We start from the raw sequence: 21,259 nt of genomic DNA, 5'->3' as shown, positions 1-21,259 counted from the left end.
AGAAGAAGGAGGAGGAGGAGGAGGAGGAGGAGGAAGAGGAGGAGGAGGAGGGAGGAAGGAAGGAGTAAAAAGAGGAAATTAAAGATTTTCTACAATCTTCTAGAATTGAAAGAAAATGAACACACACCATATATGAATTTATGGGACACAATGAAAGCAGGTATTGCCTCAGAGAAACAAATTAATATAAAAATATGCCCACATTAAAAAAAAGGAGAGATTTCATACTAGTAACTTGACAGCACATATGAAAACTCTAGAACAAAAAGAATAAGTCACACAGGAAAGCAGTAGGGAGCAGGAAATATTAAACTCAGGAATGAAATTAATAAAACAGGAACAACAACAACCACTACAAAATATCTATAAAACAGCAGGTTAGTGCTATGAGAAAAAAAATAGTATATGGTTAAGAGATTTTTAACTAAGTGAATTAGCAGAAAGAATTTCTAAATTAACATTAAAATGAAAAGGAGGACATAACAACAGACACAAAGGAAATGGAAGAAATAATGACATATTTTTAAACTTCATACTTCAGAATATAGGAAACCCTAAAAGAAATGGATATTTTTCTTGATATATACCAGTTATCAAAATTAAATCAAGAAAATATATGTGGTTTAAACAAACATTTCCAGTGAAATAAAGATGTAATTAAATGTCTCACAAACCAAAGGACCCACAGACAGGGAGTTTTAGTATATAACTCCTTCAAACTTTCAAAGACTTAGAGTCAATACTTCTCACATCATTCCACCAAACAAAAATCAAAGAAGCATTGCCTAATTCATTTCATGAAGCCACAGTTGCCTTAATACCAAATCAACATAAAAACCCCTAAAATAAGGAGAATCACATAACAATTTCATTTATAAGCTATGCATGCAAAAATAAACAATAAAATACTTACAAACTGAATCTAAGAACACATCACAAAGATAGTTTGCCACTATCAAGGAGGCTTTATCCCAGAGATGGAGGGGTGATTAAATATATGAAAATCAATAATTGTAGTCCACCGTGTAAAAACAAACAAACAAACAAACAAACAACCTTAAAGACAAAACTGCATGATCATCTCATTAAATGAATAAAAGGTGTCTGAAAAAAAATCCATCACCCCATGTCTTAGTCAGGGTTTCTATTCCTGCACAAACATCATGACCAAGAAGCAAGTTGGGGAGGAAAGGGTTTATTCAGCTTACACTTCCATGCTGCTGTTCATCACCAAAGGAAGTCAGGACTGGAACTCAGACAGGTCAGGGAGCAGGAGCTGATACAGAGGCCATGGAGGGATGTTCTTTACTGGCTTGCCTCCCCTGGCTTGCTCAGCCTGCTCTCTTATAGAACCCAAGACAACCAGCCCAGAGATGGTCCCACCCACAAGGGGCCTTTCCCCCTTGATCACTAATTGAGAAAATGTCTTACAGTTGGATCTCATGGAGGCATTTCCTCAACTGAAGCTCCTTTCTCTGTGATAACTCCAGCTGTGTCAAGTTGACACACAAAACCAGCCAGTACACCCCATAATAGAAGTCATGGAGAGATTGCAAATACAAGGGGTATATCTCAACACAATAAAGGCAGTTTATTGAAAGACGATAAGCAACATCAACTTAGACAAAGACAAACAAATAATTTCACTAAAACCAAGAGCAAGATAAAATTGTTCACTGTCTTCAGACCTATAAAATATTGTACTTGAAGTTTTCCTAGAATAGTAAGAGATCAAGGCATACGAATTGAAAGAGAAGATGTTAAAATATCCTTTCTTACAGATGATGGAGTAGTATATACAAATGCCCCTAAAAATATCACTGGGAAACTCATATAGCTGATTAACATTTTTAATAATATAGCTGAATACAAAATTAATGCACAAAAGTTGGTAGCTTTCCAAATACAAGGAATAAATGAATCAGGGAAATAACAATTTTAACAATAGCTTCAAATAATATAAAATATCTTGGGTTAATCCTAATCAAGCAAAGGAAAGACTTGGATGATGAGCACATTAAGACATTTTAAAAATAATTGAAGAAGATATCAGAAGATGGAGTTTTTCCCATGCACACATATTGATAGGATTAATATAGTATGGATGGCTATATTCCCAAAAGGATATGCATATTCAATGCTATCCACATCAAAATTTCAACACAATTCTTCACAGACCTGAAAGAGCAATTTTCACCTTCACATGGAAACACAAAAGCTCAAGATATATAAAATAATTCCTTATATATATTTACCCTTGAATAATTCACATAGAATTTACTCAGACAATGGGCCTTTGGTCATTGATATTCTATTCACAATAGACAAGAAAAAAAAAACAAACAATTAAAAATAGATGTCCCTACAAAGTAAGGTAAAAATAAATAAAGCATGATACATTTAAACAGTGGAATATTTACCAATTACAGAAAGAGCAAATCATGAAATTTGAAGGTTAATGGTTGGAACTAGAAAAAATATCAACCTGAGCTAAATGAGACCCAGAAAGACAAATATGACATGTATCCCCTTACAAATAGCTTTTAAGTTAATTGTAATGAAGCTACAATCCGTAGAGTTCTAGAATTTAGGCATAGAGTAAGGGACTAGGTTGGGGAAAGCTATATTTCCATAAGAAATGGAAAGACAATAGATAGCTGTCTATGAAACAGTGGAGGGACTGGAATGAGGCGTTCTAAGTTGGAAGGTAGAAGACATAGGGTAGCGAATACAAGGAGAGATAGATAAAAGGAAAGGCTATCTCATGGCTAACGTGCAAATCTAATTTAACCAAATCTTCCTAAAATATATACATATATAAAGGTGAGCCAAATGGAATCACTGGGTGAGACGGAGCCCCAACTGTCTATCTATGCTCACCAAATGAAACTACCAAAACAGGAATTGGTTTACATGTTTGTCAGAAGGGTTTCGTGGGAATTCACAAAGAACCAAGTTTTGCCAAGACTATAGAGGTTGCTCTCCACAAATTGACAGCAAGGCCTTCACATTTCATTGAACTCAAAGAATTCATACTGGTACTAACATAGAACCTCCTCCCTTAGGTTCTAGTGTCTTTGTTAAAGGCATGCACTCAGTGTGCTACCAAAACTCAAAACAGTTTTTCTCTTATCCTTTTTGGCATTGGATGAGTTTCTTTCTTTAAATAAATACAGCAAAAATGTTGTCTTTATGGGCATAAGTCTAGAGTGAATGTGTTGCTACATACACATGAAGGCACATTATTGTCACAAGTATCCATGCTACACCTTCCTGTTATTCTTCACCTCAAAAAAAAAAAAAAAAAAAAAAAAAAAAAACTATTTTTCTTCCAACTCTGTGAAGATCTGCTTGCTCCTCATTCTTGATACTTATCTTTATAGCTATTTAGGGAGTAGGGGGAGAACTGTGTAAAGTACAGCTAGTCATTATGGAAGATGAATGAAAATTGAGGATTATATGGCCAGAGGACATTGAATAAATAAAATAGCATAACTTTGTGTTGAGACTACAGAAATTACAGTCAGTGCTTTCTCTTTTCTGCTCAGGAGAAAAAAAATGCAAGCATTGCAGCTTTTCTACAAAGCCCTCAGGCTAAGAGCAACTGCTAGCTAGCAAGACAACCGCAAGTACAAAGAAATCCAAAAGAATTAAGATTTTAGTGTAGAAGTTTATGAGTGCATTCAAGGTATCTAATTGCATAAGGAAATTGGTACCGAAAATTTGATATTAATTTCTTGAGAATTGTTTTCTAGGATAATTGTTTTAGAATGTGAAACAATGTTAGTCATTAAGTTCCCTACAGGAAGGTAGAAATGCTGCTGTTGATATCTGTGTATTACACAGGGTAATTGTTCATAAACTTATCTGTGTTCATTATCAAAATTACTGCTTTTGTTCCCAACATTCAAATCTGATGTGAAAAACAGTAACCCAGTCAATAGTTAGTTACAATTAGAAACATTAAGTTCAACATGCCATCAGATGAGAAGAGAGATGTAATACTGAGAATCCAAGATGTCCCTTATAGAGGTGAAGCTGAACCAGACAGCCTGGATGCAATACTGGTGGCCAGACCAGGTTAGATGCTTTTGCACTACCATACTCAGAATAAAGAGCTGGGGATATTAGGAATGAATCAATCTTTGGCTAATTAGTGAAACCAGGTCTCACAGAAGAAGGAGAAAATACTGTCTGAAAATAATATAATCCGGTTTTTGGGAAAGTTATTAGCTTTTTAGGAGAGCTAATTCATGTACCTCAGAAATACATGTATGGACTTGTCTGGAAAATCACTGGAAAGGTGTATGTATTAAGAAGTACCACTCCCATATCATTATATCTGTCCAAAGCTTGTTAGAAATTTAGAACACCATGAAATTTCGTAGCTTCTGTTTAGAGGGATTTTAATCCAGCCACATTGTCCTCACTGGCAGGTTCACATTCAAGGACTTTCTAGACCTATATGAACCAACTGGAATGCAGACGCGCCCTGGATTACAGTATGATCTGGCTTAAATACAGACATGCTCTTTGCCTGCACCTTTAATCCCTAACAATGAAGGTAAGGTTAGTTTGCAGAAGGAAGCAGTTATGTTTGAAAGGGGTTTCTAATTTAAAGGCAGACAACGTGATGAATCAGATTAAAATTTGACAGAATAAATCAGTGATAGGATGCATCCAACTCACATGAGGATTGCACAAGAAATAGAGACGACCTAATAGCAGTAAGAGGGTGGTGTGTAATTTGTGACAATTTACTAGGACAGTTTACCATGACAAGCAGCAGTGAGAACAAGCTAACACGGATGAACAGAGAGAGCTACCCAGAGAATGAGAAGGAACCAGAAGATTAGACTACACTGCCAATGTTAGTATGAGGACAAGCAGAGCAATTCAGTCAGAAGCCAAAAGAAGCTGGTCTGATTGAGTTAGCTTGGAAGATTAGATTGTACAGAAGCTAGAAGCTTCAATGCCTAGGCCTAGGGATAATTAGAACAGAGATGAAAATGATCTTGGCTCAGTCATATATTCCCACAGCTAGGATATGCCTCGCCTCCCATACCATCATCTGAGGAAATAAAAGTATCATTTAAATTTCTGAAATGTAGAAAAGACAAAATGATGTCAAGAAAAAGATACACTCCCAGTACGGAGTTGAGTCCTTTCCTGGCCATAGCCAAATAGAGCAGACAATTTTATGCTTCCTCAGAGACTTTTACAAATGGAGACTACTCTCATTACTATGAAGCTATTACAAAGTGGTCTCAAGTAAGTGCATACATTATACCATATTGACAATCAACCTGCTTTTAACTTGCATGCTGAGTAAATCTATAAGAGAAAAACTTACAAACAAATTGGTACATATTTTAGATTTAAAAATGTATCTTTATTTCGCTGAAAAGCATTATAAGCAAAAAAATCAACTAAGTAAGTAAAATAATATCAAACACTTCAATTAGAAGTATTTATTTTAATTTTTCCAAGAATTAAATTTCTAATATTTTATTAGAATATTTAATATTCTAAGTATTCTAACATTTTCGATATTTTTATGCAAAATATGTGTGTAATCAATAGTGTGAGATTTCTCATAAAACTTCAAGCACAATAATTTCTTTTGCTGTTGGTGATTGGCATATATAATATATGTATATGTGCATGTATATGTGTGTGTGTATATATATATATATATATATTGTATATACAATATACATGGAAGTTTTACCATATTTATATGTAAAAATAAGTGTGTGTATGCATATATACAAACATATTTATTTTTACATATATGCTTTCCTGTTTGTGTCTTTCAATTTGTTAACTATCATCACTACAATATGACTTTTACACAGCGTCTAGCTTTACTCTAGGAATCATTCCTCCAACATACACATTTATAATTCCTTATTCATTGAGTCCATCCACAAACCATCATTTACAACTGATCATACAAACACCCTCATTTAATTGGAAGGTATTTTGACAATTTCAAGGGCAGATAATCAAATAATTTAGAGAAAAAATATAACACCTTCTACCAACTTAGAGGAAGGAGGTCTCTTTTACAATGCTTTGAATAGCTATTTGTAGATTTTGAAGGTGTTTGGAATAGATTAAAAAAAAACAAATCTTCTTTTATTTCAAGCTTGCTTCATATTTTAAAACATATGAAATATATAAATGTGAATATTTTCTATTCATATATTTTTGTTTCTGCTCTATATGGAAGGAACTATGACAGTCTGGATTTACAGAATGAAAAAAAATATATATATATATGGCTTTTCAGAGAGAGAAGATGCTGTACACTGAGACATGGCCACCCTGACATTTGTGATTCCTAGTCTAGGCATCTCCAAATGCCAGCTCACTTCCTCCAGGGTAGATTGGTGGTGCCACAGCCTGTCCTATTGATGAATTCACAGAATGGCTTTGGCAGCTCGATGTGCTATTTCTAGTTCTGATACTTTCTGCCAAAATGGGTTTGGAAAGGTACTTTTAAAAATAAACGGTCTTATGTCTATGTGCAAATACATTTCAAATGTAGAAAGACTATAAGTTAAAACTCAAGGGGCACTTGATAACAATTTTTAATGAATACATGAACAGATAGATTTATATTTTAAGCAATTACAAGTCTCTTCTCCCCCCATATGACACTTTTCACAAGATTGTAGCATATAAGTTTAAAGTTTTTCTGAAAAGACATGGCAAGTTCATGTACCAAACAATTGAAGATGAGTTAGAACAAAACTATTTATATATAAATTTATATTTATTTTTTTATTCCTTAATGTTAAAAATACCCTGATATTCTAAGACCATATCTTCTACCTGTTTTAAATTGTGATATTATAGAGTTTTAGTCACTGGAATGGGAACAGTCATATCAGGAGAATAATGATTTAAAAAGTCAGTTGAAAAGACAATGATACTACTCATTCTATTTTTCCAGATATACTGAAGTTACTGCAGAAAAGCCACATATTTACAACACAGTATCAAGAGACAAAAAGCTTAGTGCTGGCATAGAAATAGCAGTAGTACTGACATAGTTCAATACACGAAAATTCAGATTACCTTTAAAGTCTTTGTGTAACTAAACCAAAGTAGAATAAATTGTGAGGAAATTGTACTAAGGATCCATAGAAAATTAAGGATAACGTTAGAAAATTGTCATGACTATTCACCTTGTGTACAGTAGTTCTCAGCCATTACTTGTGTGAGTGTCATGCCAGGTGACAAAATATCTGACACAGGTAGGAATTCATGAGTCTCACTGATGTCAGATTTCTCAAATACCAAGGAAATTTATGACTTCTTATAAATGTGTTGTCTGAGCTTGTGAAAAGCGAATTACAAGTATTATTGTCATAGGACAATGAGACATTTTATTTATAAATTTTCTAATTAGGAAATATCAACTATGCATGTATAAATGGTTCAGTTTTTTTTCACATCATAGTCTTGATCAAGAACATACATTCAAAAGAATTGAATGACAGTAAAACTTTAATGTTTTAATTAAAAATAATCTTGTTAATATAGATACTTTTTTACTTGAGACTCAGATATTGTATTTAATAATCATTGTGCTTGTGCTTTACTTAGAACCTAGTAGTTTCTTTATCAATATAGCAATAATAAAATTCTTCCATAACACACCTCTATATGAAAGATAGTATCAATTTTATTAGTAGGTTACATGTTTACATTATGATTATATCATTCGACCTACATAATAGTTAAAATACATAAACACGTTTTCTGTTTGCAAATTTTAGATATCCAATGGAACATACCCTAATTGTATTTTAAGTTCTAGTTTAATCATATTTTAAATTAATTTAGCTATTATATTTTTATAATCTTAGTGGAATAGAATTGTAAAATACAAGTGATGCTCAATCAGTGATGACCCAGTATTAAATGTAAATATATTTTACATATATAATGCATAAATATATAAGAATATCCATGTATATCAACAAATTATGAATAATTTAGTTAAAAACAATGTCTTAGTCAGGGTTTCTATTCCTGCACAAACATCATGACCAAGAAGCAAGTTGAGGAGGAAAGGGTTTGGGGCTTACACTTCCATGCTGCTGTTCATCACCAAAGGAAGTCAGGACTGGAACTCAGACAGGTCAGGGAGCAGGAGCTGATACAGAGGCCATGGAGGGATGTTCTTTACTGGCTTGCCTCCCCTGGCTTGCTCAGCCTACTCTCTTATAGAACCCAAGACTACCAGCCCAGGGATGGTCCCACCCACAAGGGGCCTTTCCCCCTTGATCACTAATTGAGTTTGCCTTACAGTTGGATCTCATGGAGGCATTTCCTCAACCCTGTCTTTACATGTTGTCTTTGATTAACATGCATCTGAAATCCTAAAACATGATTAAGATTGTATTTTTGACGATTTTATACAATTCATATGCACAAGTACATAGCATGCTTTGATCACATTACCTTCCTTTTCCTGGCCTCATTTATTTTGAGACTTTTTTCTAGTATTTGCCCTACTGTAATGACTGTCTACCACTGAAAATGTGAAATCATGGCAGGTGTTTCTGGGAAGCAATACACATATAGAATTGAGGCAGTTGGGGCCTGGGGCTTGCCTCAAGTTTGCCAAACATTGGATATGCAATACTAGCAACAAGATTAATGGGATCATTATTTCAGGTTTTAGGGAGGACATTGTTAAAATACAAGAGTTCTTTCTGAGTCAAGGAAAGGTGAAAAAGAAAACCTCTCAAAAAGATACTTTTTAAGATGGATAATATTTTTTACTGAGACAAATTCAACATATTCAAACATTTTTGTTTTTTTACAGAGATACACGATAGTCCAGGGCCAACCAAGAGATTTCCACTGTGATAACTCCTTTCAGTGCACTTTAGCACATCATAAGATAGCAGGCTGCTACACTGTGGTATTAATTGTACAGACTGAAGGTAAGACATAGCCAAACCACACAACTACATCAGACTCACAACATTTTTAGATCTTTACCTATAGGAAAAGCACAGAGTTTGTCCCTTGTCCCATTCCTTGGTACAGAGGATTCTTGAGACCATAGTCAGATACTCTGACTACCTGATTCCCAGGAAGAAGAACACGAATATTAGTATTTCTTTCATCAAAAAGGTTTGATACAAGGACAAGAAAACAGAGCAAACCGAATTAATTTAGATACTACCTGAGTACCTGAATTATTGTTTTTTTTTCCTACCTTGAATCAAAAATTACTTCTGTGAGTGTAAAAGAAATGACACACAAAAATGCAGGTCTTTCTTAAACAATGAATGGAAGAGATAACATTTTAATCTCTTGAATACATGGTTTGCAAATAGGTCCTCCTCTTATCAAGAATAATAATTTCCCTATTATTCTGAATTGCATATAAATATTTCACTGCTTTTTGTATAAAAATGATTTTATTTCCTAACCATGCCATAATCAGAATTTGAAATTTACTATTAGTCCTAAAGGAGCTCCTTAATTATAATCTTTTCCAGGAAAATGGTGTTGAAAGAAAGGGGGGGGGGAAAGCAAACATTTTAATTGCTTATTGTTTGATAGGTTTTTCTGTATGAATTGTTAGGTTAAACATTTATAATGTTCCCCCTAAAGGTTTAAGTTTAATATAAGCTATGCATACATTTAATATTTTCAACATTAACTTTCTTAAAACTACAGATAACCTTATCTGGAAGTTTGATGTGTATAGCTGCAATTACCATAGCAGTGCTACATTTATCTTCAACTTTATGTGTGCAACAAGAAATATCTTCCTCTTTGAAATTATAATGTTTTGTTGACTGTATCTTTTAATGTATAGTTCATTTCCATGTGATATCTCCTCTCTTGTCATTCACCAAGCAGAAGAAGTCGGAGAGCTTCTCTCGTGACAATAGCATCTCATGGGTACCACTCTAGTGTAATACATGCCTTTTCATCCTTATGTATTATCAGAGAAAGTCATATATTGCTTTTTAAGTTTGGGATTTTTTTTTTTTAATTTTTAAGTTAAAACACTTTTTGTAAACACATGGTTTTACAGTGGTCTTATAACAAACCTAGTAATGCAGTTTCACAGAGATTCACTGGAACATAACCTTCTATTTTTTTCTGCAGTTTTTACCAGTCACAGAAAAATGTATTCTCTTTCATTTAAGTATTCTATTTTTCTAAAATTTTGACTAAATGACCATATATATTTTGAGTGGTCATGAAGTCAGAAAAAATTTAGATAGAACACATGGAAAATTCATGCATGTAACACATCTATTTTATAATTAATACTTCAAAATCTCCAGTTGGCTCAAAATGTCTCAATAGTCATTAGTGCTTGTGACCTAAATGTGGAATTTTGGATAAAAGTGAACTTAGTCAAACTAGGCATAGTTCAAAAAATACTCACATAATAAAGATATATCATAGTAGAATACATAAAACTGTTGAAGTCTATTTGGCAAGAAATTTAAAATCATTGGCGTAGAGGAATTCTTAATCCAGCAATGTGGCTACTGAGATCACAACCAAAGACCTTCTTGGTCTGTGTGATCATGCTGGAATGCAGACACAACTGTAGTATGCACCTTTAATCCCTCTAACTAGAATGCTTTAGTATATAACTTTAATCACAAAAAGGCTTGTAATTGAAGAGCAGACAAGGTGACATCAGAGAAAGATCTGACAGAATGAGTCAGATCCACCCAACTCTCAGGAGGAAAAAGCTATTTAAGAGCAACACAGGGAGACAGAGGGCACTTCTATTCAGTTGGGTGAGTTCAGGGCAGTTAAATTCGTCAGTTGGGAATTACTGCAGTGGGTGCAGTGCAGTGGAGTTGAGTTTGTTAGTGATTTTATGCTATGCAGTGCAGTGCAGGTCAGCAGAGCCAGTTGAAGTCAGATAATATAAAGGAGAAAGAAGGTTAGAACAAATAGTCAGAGTCAGTTTGAGGCTAAGTAGAGAAATTCAGTGAGAAGCTGAAAGGAGCCCAATGGAAACAGTCACTTTGGAAAGGAGTTTGAGTCAGAACAGCTGAGTTGAACCCGTTAACCAGAGTACAGACAGAAGTAGAAAGAGTGAGCTTATTAAGCAATAAACCTCTGAGAAGATAGATGCATCAGGAAAATAAAATGTGTTTTATACACTTGAATATCTTACTTACCTATGTAAAATCAGGCAGTGATATATATTTATATATTTGTATGTTCTATACTTACAGACCTTAATAAAATGTAATAGCTAATCTAGATTCATATTGCTTGAAGACTGATTGAGAATTTTTCTAAGCTTAATCAGTGAATTTAATCACTTGGTATCCAGAGTACTTGATTGTTATTTTTAATACATCAGCTTCTCAAAGAGAATTAGAAAGTGTTCCTTCAAGTTAAGGATATTAGCATGCTCCCTCCCTTCTCAATTCAATTCTAAAAATAAGACACATTTTTTTTTTTACTTGAAAAAATGTATCTGTTCTATAACTTATATATGCCAAGTTATAGAGAGGTTACAATTTCTTAAAAATAATTCTGAGCATTAAATCCTTGTTGCTATTGTGATTTGATTGGTTTTTCAAATAATTTACTGTCTTGCTAAGAACTAGCCTCAGTTTAGTAGAGGGTCCTTATTGGGGTGTGCCCCCCCTCCAGCATAGCTGTAGTCATTTTGTTCCATGCCTGTCAGCTATTTCATATTTTTGCTGTAATATGCCTGTCAGTCATTGACAGAAAATTAACTTGACTCAGAGTAGAGTTAGGATGACTATGTACACTGCTATGCTCTGAGGGTTCTGAGATTTGTGAGATAGCTCAGTGGTTAAGAGTGGTTAAAAACACAGACTGTTCAGCCAGAGGTCAATATAAAATAAATAAATAAATCCTAATTATATATATATATATATATATATTACGAGAGAGAGAGAGAGAGAGAGAGAGAGAGAGAGAGAAAGAAAGAAAGAAAGAAAGTTAGTTCCACAACCACAAACTCCACTTAAGAACGATGAGAATAACAGACAATTACAACTGTTCTTTAGCCAAAATATCTTGAATCAGAGCTTACCACAAGGCAACACTTCCTGTACCTGAATATGAACTCATTGAGATGTGTGTGTGGATGTGTGTGTGTGTGTGTGTGTGTGTGTTTTCCTTTAAAATACTGCTCTGAGAAATGATTGTTGCTGTAGCCTCAGCTATGGCCCCAATCTATCAGTATCAGGATGTATACAAATATGCAACAAACCATCCCTGTCTGTCTGGGATGGGTGTTTGTGTGGTTTGTGGGGTGACTCATGGACCCTAATAGTCCCGATGAAAGCATGTTTGAGAGCAGTGGAAAAATGACTGAGAGTCAATGATGGATGCAAGCTGATGGTTCTGTGTTCTGCTCCAGAGAGCTCTCTGCAGAGCAAAGGCCAGACTTTTATTTTGTATAAACTACTTCCTTAGGATTTGCATATCAAGTCAATAACTTACCCTAGGTTCTCTTTTGATTATCACAGGAATGAGCATTTCATGACCTTAGCTGCTTGACTCTAAAGATAGAGCCTCACTCATGGCTGAAGCTGTTAATTTCTGCCTCTGGACATGGCCCCGATGTTCTATTACATTAAAGCCAGCTTTCTGTTTTCTAACTCCTTCACTGCCTAAGCTTGGCTGTCCTGGAACTTAGGCTGTAGAGAGAGACTTTAAACTCATATATCTTCATGGCTCTGTCTCTGGAATGCTGGAATGAAAGGCATGTACCACCTTAGTAAGCTTTACTCACCTAGCCACACTGGCCTTGAATTCAGAAATCTCCTTGCTTTTGTCTCCTGGGATTAAGGGTGTGTACCAGAATGCCTAGGCTTAAGTGTCTCATGAAAAATATACCTCAATGTTGGGGTCTAGGAATCACCACTCAAACTATACAAACAAGAATAGTTTCTGGAGTACACACCTTAATACTGAACGTTCAGAACCAAAAAAAAAAAAAAAAAAAAAGGACTCAGAAGCCTTATTAATATAGTACTCTGCTCTCAGAGTGGCTTTTTATAGGAAAAAAACAGGTTCAAAAATGTAAAGGGCAAGGAGAGGACCAGTTGGCTTACTAAGCAAAATATTAACAGCTAACCTTTAAGCTGAGTAAGGTAAGGGAGGTGGTGGATGGGTGGTTGTTGGGTCCATTTGGGCCCTGGTTTGGGCCCTTAGGACAAATTCAAGCCTGGTTCAAGTTTTGAAAACTGAGTCAGTCACTTCCGTACTAGAGTGACTCAGCAAGACCTGCTTTGCCTTTGCTTAGCTATTGCTGACAACTGTAGAATAACTCTGTTGGTTCTGTCAGTCACCCCATACCCTTTGTCACCTTTCCCCAACCTCTATGTCATCTCTCCTTACCAAAAACCCCAACCTCCTTCCTCAACCCTATATAAACATAAGACTGATACAATAAGAGTTCCTGCTTTGACAGACTCCAGGCTCAGGGTGGTTATTCTCTGGACAGCAGGAGATGAGGGGTGGGGGGAATCTCCATCCTGCTTCAGCCCCAGAGAGACTCAGCTGGACCGGGTTCTCTCTTCTCAGCCTAGACCTGCTGGAAGAGAGCCAGCAGGTGATGAACAGGGAAATTTCAGAATACTGAGATAACAGAGCATGATTATTATGATCATATCTTTTTGGCTTATAGGTAGCATTCTTTAATGTCAACCACAACAACCACAGTGAGATGCTGGAAGGGTTACCTGTTGGTCAGCTCTGTTCAAGATATTTTACACATAACATGAATTCATATTTTTCCTTTGATTTGCTGGGTCCTACGTAAAGCTTTGTGTGTGTGTGTGTTTTTTTTTTTTTTTTTTTTTTTTTTTTTGGTTAGCAAACCTCATGCAGAACATTCATGCTGAACAAAACAGGGTATGTGATCAGGTTGTCCTTGTTCCTTATAACAAGTTGTCCAAGACATTTCTCTGTCAATAACTGGCAGACATGTTACAACAACAATATGACATAGCTGGTTGGCATGGAAAAAATGATTAGCGAAGTGGAAATTTCTGATTTTCTTTGGAGACTCAGTTGTGTCATGTGATATGTTTCTGGAAGCAGTCTTTATGAGAGGATATTTTTGCTGAGAACAGACACATGGTGTTTTTCTGTAAGATGCATATGATGTTTTGCTAGAGAGGATGCTTGAGAGAACATGTGTTGTTTGGAAAGGCTCTAAGTATAACCCAACAGACAGTGGACAAGGCTGTGTGGTATTGGTACACCTTACCATTCTTTGCTGATCATCATCTATTGTGATTTCGTAGAAAGTATTGCCAACAAAGAAAGTGTGGTGGTATTTGGCAGCTACTTGCTGCTTCCAAGTACTCTCTCTGGCTGATTGGCAGAGCCTGAAGTTTCTTCTGGATTGACCTGCCATTGCTGATTCAAGAATGGGGTTTGTGGGTGGATCAAGCTGTCAACTCAGATAGTACATTTGTTTCACAGAATAATAGTAATAGACCAATGATATGTCTAGCCACAGGATTTTTGGCCTTAGAATGACATCAGGTTTGGGTTACATCTTGTGGAATAACAATTAAATGGAAGCAGAAAGAAGTTGAGTACACCATTACTCCATCGTGTTTGTGACATTATTTCACCAAAGGGGAGTTCTTGCCCAGCCAGACCTCATTGTAGCTTACTGGGTAAACACTTGAGTAAGTTTTATGATTACATTTCCCTTCCTGTGATTTACATAGCACTTTTCAACCATATGAAGGCTAGCTATTAGGATAAAGCTTCCAGATCCATGTAAACTTATTATCCCTATGTCCTGTGACTCAAATATATGGTGTTTTGAACAGTAGCTTCTTACCATCAATTTCTGAAGAATAATTAGTTGTACTGGTAACAGTCTTCTATGTTAGGTGTTCTAAAGAAATTCACTCAAACTAAATCGAAAAGTGGTAAAGTTTTAGCGTTCTGAACAAAAACAAAGCAACTGCTTGAAATAAATGACTGATGAAATGCAAGTCAATACTTGATTCGTACCTTCTGTATTATTAACATTTCTCATGTGGGACATTTTGTTTGTTCTACTGCTTTCTTAAGTGGCTCTTCTTCGATACAGAATATATTTTGAAGGTGACATTTCCTAGGCTACTTTGCCAACTTCTTTCTATTTTAGGCTCAGATAGAAGCAGTTCTATCAGGACACAAAAAGCAAGAATGGAACAAAGTCAGAGAATTTCTCCTTATCCACCTCAGATCAAGACTAGGCCAGAATGTTAACTTCAAGTTCCTGCCTGAATGTTTTCTTTATGTTTTCACCTACATATCTTTAGGGAAGATATACCAGCCATTTTTCCATATCTCCTAGGGCTAGTTTACATTATCTACATCAAACACTGGGTTACTTTACCATCTGTTCTTTTCCATCAGTACTTAATAATTTTATATTCAACAACTATATTGGATTTTTCTGCTTTTGTATTCCTAAAACTTCAACTTAATCTCATAAATTAAATCATTTCATTCTTTTTTTTTTTTAAATATTCTTTTTTTTTTTAAGATTTATTTATTTATTATATGTAAGTACACTGTAGCTGTCTTCAGACACTCCAGAAGAGGGCGCCAGATCTCATTACGGATGGTTGTGAGCCACCATGTGGTTGCTGGGATTTGAACTCTGGACCTTCGGAAGAGCAGTCGGGTGCTCTTACCCACTGAGCCATCTCACCAGCCCCAAATCATTTCATTCTTGTGACAAATTATACAGTAGTTATTGTTCTGTCCATTTCTCTAGAAAAAATAAGATACATTTTGATTCTGTTGTTAATCTGTATATATTAAAGATGAAAATAAGTTTGTTAAAATTTTCTAATGAAAACATGAGACTATTACTCTGTGATTACATATAGCCTAGACCTGAGTTTTGTTTTGACAAATAGAAATATTGGCTGTGGTTTTTTGTTTGTTTGTTTGTTTGTTTATTGCTTCCCCTCTTATGGTTGTAGAATGGAACACAGGATCCCATATATGCTAAGTAAATTTGTAAGGCAACTTAGCTATCTATAGATTCTGACTAATAGATGTGACAAAGGTAGTTCTATAGTCTGTAACTATCAGAACCCTTACAAATAAGATAATATAACAGACAGAGAATACATGGACTCCAAGGCTGCAATTAACAGGAAAGCTATGGATGTTAGTAACCACATAGACATAATGAACTCACTATTCCAAATGATACTTGGCCAGCCACCATAATTAATAGAAAGAATATGTCAATATAGATGTCCAATTTTTAAATTAAGAAATATTTTATGCCTATATCCCATATTATGATAGACAAAAGTGAACAATAAGGATTGGAGAGTTATTTTAGTAGTTAAGAGCACTGTTTTTCTTTAGACAATCAAAAGGGAGGACTTTTGATTCCAACACCTACATACATCTATCTGTTTCTCCAGTTCCTGGTCTTCTAATATCTTCTTTGAAACCTTTCAGTTTAGAGTTCTGGAAATGGTGCACTAGTTTATATAGAGTCAAAACATTCATAATATGAAAATAATAAAATAAGCAAATCTAATTTTTTTAAATGTGCTAATACACATCACTTAAAGAAAACAGGGGATGGTTAAAGTTTGGCAAATACATGCTATTAGGCTAAATTAGGATGAACAGAAGATACTATCCCAGAATAAATACTCAATTCAGTTAAAAGGTTGCAATGACAAATTACAAAGAATGGTTACTGCCTTTGCTTAATACTGTCATTTTAAATTCTTTATTTGTAACAAACAAGAGCTTTCAAAACTATTTTAATTGTTTATTATAAATATGCATGCACATTGCTCAAATGACTTTTAAAAACATAATAACAATTATAGGAACAATAAAATGAAAGCTTAAGTATTTGAAGAAAATAATAATAGATTCCTGCCATTAAATCACAATAGTTAGGAAACTACAGTATAAACTAAAAAATCCCCAAATTTATTCTGATTTCACTGTGTCTCACACATCTCAAAAATATTTAGGAAGATAAATTTTCTTTCATTCAAATCTTGCCTCCAGCTAAGTTTTTCTTAATTTCAGAAGATAGGCCACACTATCTTTATGGTCTTGTGGTCCAGCATTTATCTTCATTTCTGTGAATCTTCTATAATCTATTGCTTCTGTGTTGTGTTATTTTGTGGACTACTCTATGTGAGACTGTTAGATTTAATTTTGTTTAAATAGGTCACATACACCCTTAATTGATTTTATGACCCAGGAATATTAGATCATAAACCACATTTTGGAAGTGCTGCATACCCCTTCCCTGCCTCTCATCAGCTGACTCATTAAACTTTGTCAGTGTTTGGGAAGGACAATTGGAGAGAAGGTTACAGAGCAACTTTAGTGTGGAAATAAATACATGGGGAGATTTCAGATTGAAATACTCCCTCTAGAAACACTTTACAGAATTTACAGACGAGGAATGGTACTCATCATAGAAGCAATGCATGTATAAGTTTGAAGTTTTCTAGAAAAGATAAAAACAAAACAGATGATTTCAAAATATTGTAGCATTTTTCTTAAAATTCTACACCTACATGGAAGACACAAGTATATGTTGTTCTTACCAAACATTCCAGGCTGCGCAGCATATTCTATTTAGAGATATATTTTTAAGGAGATATAGAATATTATCACTTTCAGAATAATTTCTTTAGACCATGGCTAAATGAATGAGGACATGTTCTTTAAAACCCAAAATGAAATTAAGAAAACAATGAAATTGATCAAACCTATTTTGTTATTATAAGCAATATGTTTACGTGTGAGAGAGAGAGAGAGAGAGAGAGAGAGAGATTTCAGAATGCCACTAGAACACAATTTCAGGAAGATTTTTAACTCAAAATCTTCCACAATTTCTTTCCTTTTTATGCCTATAATTGCATTGCCATAATATGTATTTATTTTATTTTATGTGATTTAATCATCCCTACATGTATGTTTGTGTCTGTTTCCCAAGGAAATCAGAAGAGGATTTCAGATCCCCCTGGATTTCAGATATGCATTGCCTGAAGCCATTTTGAGAGTAGTGGGAATCAAACCCATGTCCTCTAATACAGCAGCCAGCTCTTTTAACAACTGACTTTATCTCCAGACCCAGACTATAATTCCTTTGCATTGAAAATTCTAGTACTATTTTAAGTGTGTGTGTGTGCCTGTGTGTGTCTGTGTGTGTGTGTGAGAGAGAGAGAGACAGAGACAGAGACAGTGACAGGGAGACAGAGAGAACATGACTGAGACGAACAAAAGAAAACTTCTGTTCCACTGAAGCTACCCAACATGTGCAGGCAACTGAAGCCAAATCCTCTGAAATACCAGCATACTTTTGTAACCACTGAGAGAATATTTCTCCATTTCCTCTTGGTTATACTTCTAAGTCAAGAAAACAACAGTTTTAGGGAATATGGGGCTAGGAGTCTTTTATAGAAAGGTATAGCAAACAAATTCTTAGCAAAGATTTTTAAGAAGAATCAGTCTTTTATTTCCTTTGAAACATCAATGAATCAAATAAGAACTCAAATATTTTATATACTCAAGGTTAAATAGTAATATTATATGAATAAAAACACTTTATAAAATAAATGGTTAAGACATAACATTTTAATATAATTTATTACTTGAAGTAGTAAATCATGAGATAATTGATTTATTTATACTTCCTACATACAGCACACTGAACCACATAAGAAATTTCTACATAAGACAGTTTGTACCATCCCACCCTTGTTATTGCCATAATGATGATTTAAGTACTAGAAACTTGTAGGCTTAGCTTGTCTCCTAGTCAGGGTTTCTACTCCTGCACAAAACATCATGACCAAGAAGCAAGTTGGGGAGGAAAGGGTTTATTCAGCTTATACTTCCACATTGCTGTTAATCACCAAAGGAAATTAGGACAGAAACTCATACGGGGCAAGAAGCAGGAACTGATGCAGAGGCCATTGAGGGATGTTCCTTACTGATTTGCTTCCCTTGGCTTTCTCAGCTTGCTTTCTTATAGAACTCAGGACTACCAGCCCAGGGATGGCACCACCCACAAGGGGCCCTCCCCTATTGATCACTAATTGAGAAAATGCCTTACAGCTGGATTTCATGGAAGGATTTCCTCAAGGGAGGTTCCTTTCTCTGTGATAACTCCAGCTTGTGTCAAGTTGACACACAGAACCATCCAGTACAGCTTGCTAGTTTTATTTTTCATGAGTAAATTAAAAAGGATTGCTATGAATCATGCTAACTACTTGAGAATAATTTTTATAAGCAATGATTGCCTCTATTTTTCTGTATATTGAAGAGGAAGGAGTGTAGAACTGGAAAGTTCATACTGTCTTTTCAAAGGTGTGGAAATGAAAGGCATTACTAGCGAAATCATAGGAAGAACAGTACACATGGTTTAACAATCTATTTGATGATTAGGGAAATTTACTTTATTAGTCATATAGCAGACTTCCTTTAGAACTCACCTGCCTATTCAGCATAGTGTTTCTCACATTTTCTTGATTCTAATACAGATATATGTGCAGGACCTTGCTACAGTGAATACCTGATTTTGTAATGCACATCTATGCCATTTATTTAATTTCGAATATTCTTTAATTATTTTGAAAAGTTTGTAGCAGATGTGAGTTAGGGCACATGTTTGTCTTGAACTTAACCTGATCCTGTGATCAAAGTATCAATGTCATCTACACCTAACAAAATAATCTCTTCCTAAACTCTCTCAGAACAGAATCCTGTGTCTTACAAAGAAATTGATTTGCAGCTGCTTCTTAAATTGAAGATACATGGATTACAAATACTGTAACAAGGTGTAATTCACCTTTATTATGGAATCAGAAAACTCTGATGAATAGATTTAGTAATTGAGAATTAGGTGTATGATTCAAACTTTTCATTTTTAACTAGAAGACTCAGATTATGAATATATCGGACCCTCTTTGTGAGGATTCAAGATGATGGGTTAAAAATTTAAATCTAATTTAAAATGCTAGTGGCCTTTTTGCTTATTACTGATACTCTAATATATATGCAACTTTTACTACTACTACTACTACCACTGCTAATACTAATACTAGAAACTGAAGTGTACTCAGTACTGTGTTGTAACTACTTTAAAGGCATTGAGTTCTTTGCCGTTCAAAAACATTACTCTAGCATATACATAGAGTATCTCAGAAAGGGATATTGTTCATTTGTTAATTTGTTTCTATCTTTGTTTTCACCAACTTCAGAAGATGGAAAAGGAAACTACAAGGACCAGGATCCCTTGTTCTGGACCAAAAATGCCTCATACTGTTCAAAACCCATCCTAATACAATGTATAATTAAATGTACATGATCATGCCTAATCAATCGCATGAAATGTATGTATCAATGTTCTTTTCAATTTTTTACAGCACTGCTTATTGCCAAATGGATCCTGTGAAGTAAAGTCTATAAAATGCAAAAGAATGAATAGAGCAACAAACATTTTTCAAACCAGGTTGTGTGAAAAATGAGACATTTGGCACTTTATTTTTCAGTGTACAGAAGAGATTAGATTTCTAAAGCTTCAAGTGCATGATTTCCTGAGGATAATCTGCTCAAACATAACTTTAAAGTTACAGACTAATTTTCTTCTTGAGTCTCCATTAAAATTAAGTCTCCATATGACATCAAGCTGCATGATAATATAAACAATGCCAAGTGCCAAACAAAAGGGCTACCCTTATCATATTTCCACATCTGAATGTGAAATAAAGAAAGAAGTCAGGGAAGAAGAAAGAGATAAAGGAACGATAAAGGCAGAGAGAAAGAGAGATAAGGAGAGAGGCCAAGAGACAGACAGACAGAGAGACACAGACAGACAGAGAGACAGACACATACACACAGAGAGACAGAAAGAGAGAGAGAGAAGAGAGAGATTGAAGAGCATACAGAACATCCCCAAATGATTATTTTTCTTTTGCATAGTAAAGTTATCCAAAGAAAGTTGAAAATAGAAGGATTGATTTTACTCATAGTTGTTGGTTACAACTTATCAGGGCAGAGTCCTCACAGCCTCAGAGTCTGCAGCAGGTAATCACTTTGGATCCTCACTCAGGAAGATGTAAACAAGTTCTTGTGCTGAACTTACTTTCTCTATTTAACAGAGTTAAGCATTCTTGTCCAGACAATGGAAACCCCAATGGGTGGGTTTCCTGATCGTGAATAACTCAATTAAGATAATATTCTACAA

Source organism: Mus caroli, chromosome 14, assembly GCF_900094665.2.
Source record: "Mus caroli chromosome 14, CAROLI_EIJ_v1.1, whole genome shotgun sequence".
Taxonomy (NCBI): domain Eukaryota; kingdom Metazoa; phylum Chordata; class Mammalia; order Rodentia; family Muridae; genus Mus; species Mus caroli.
Note: the sequence above shows the minus strand (reverse complement) of the source record.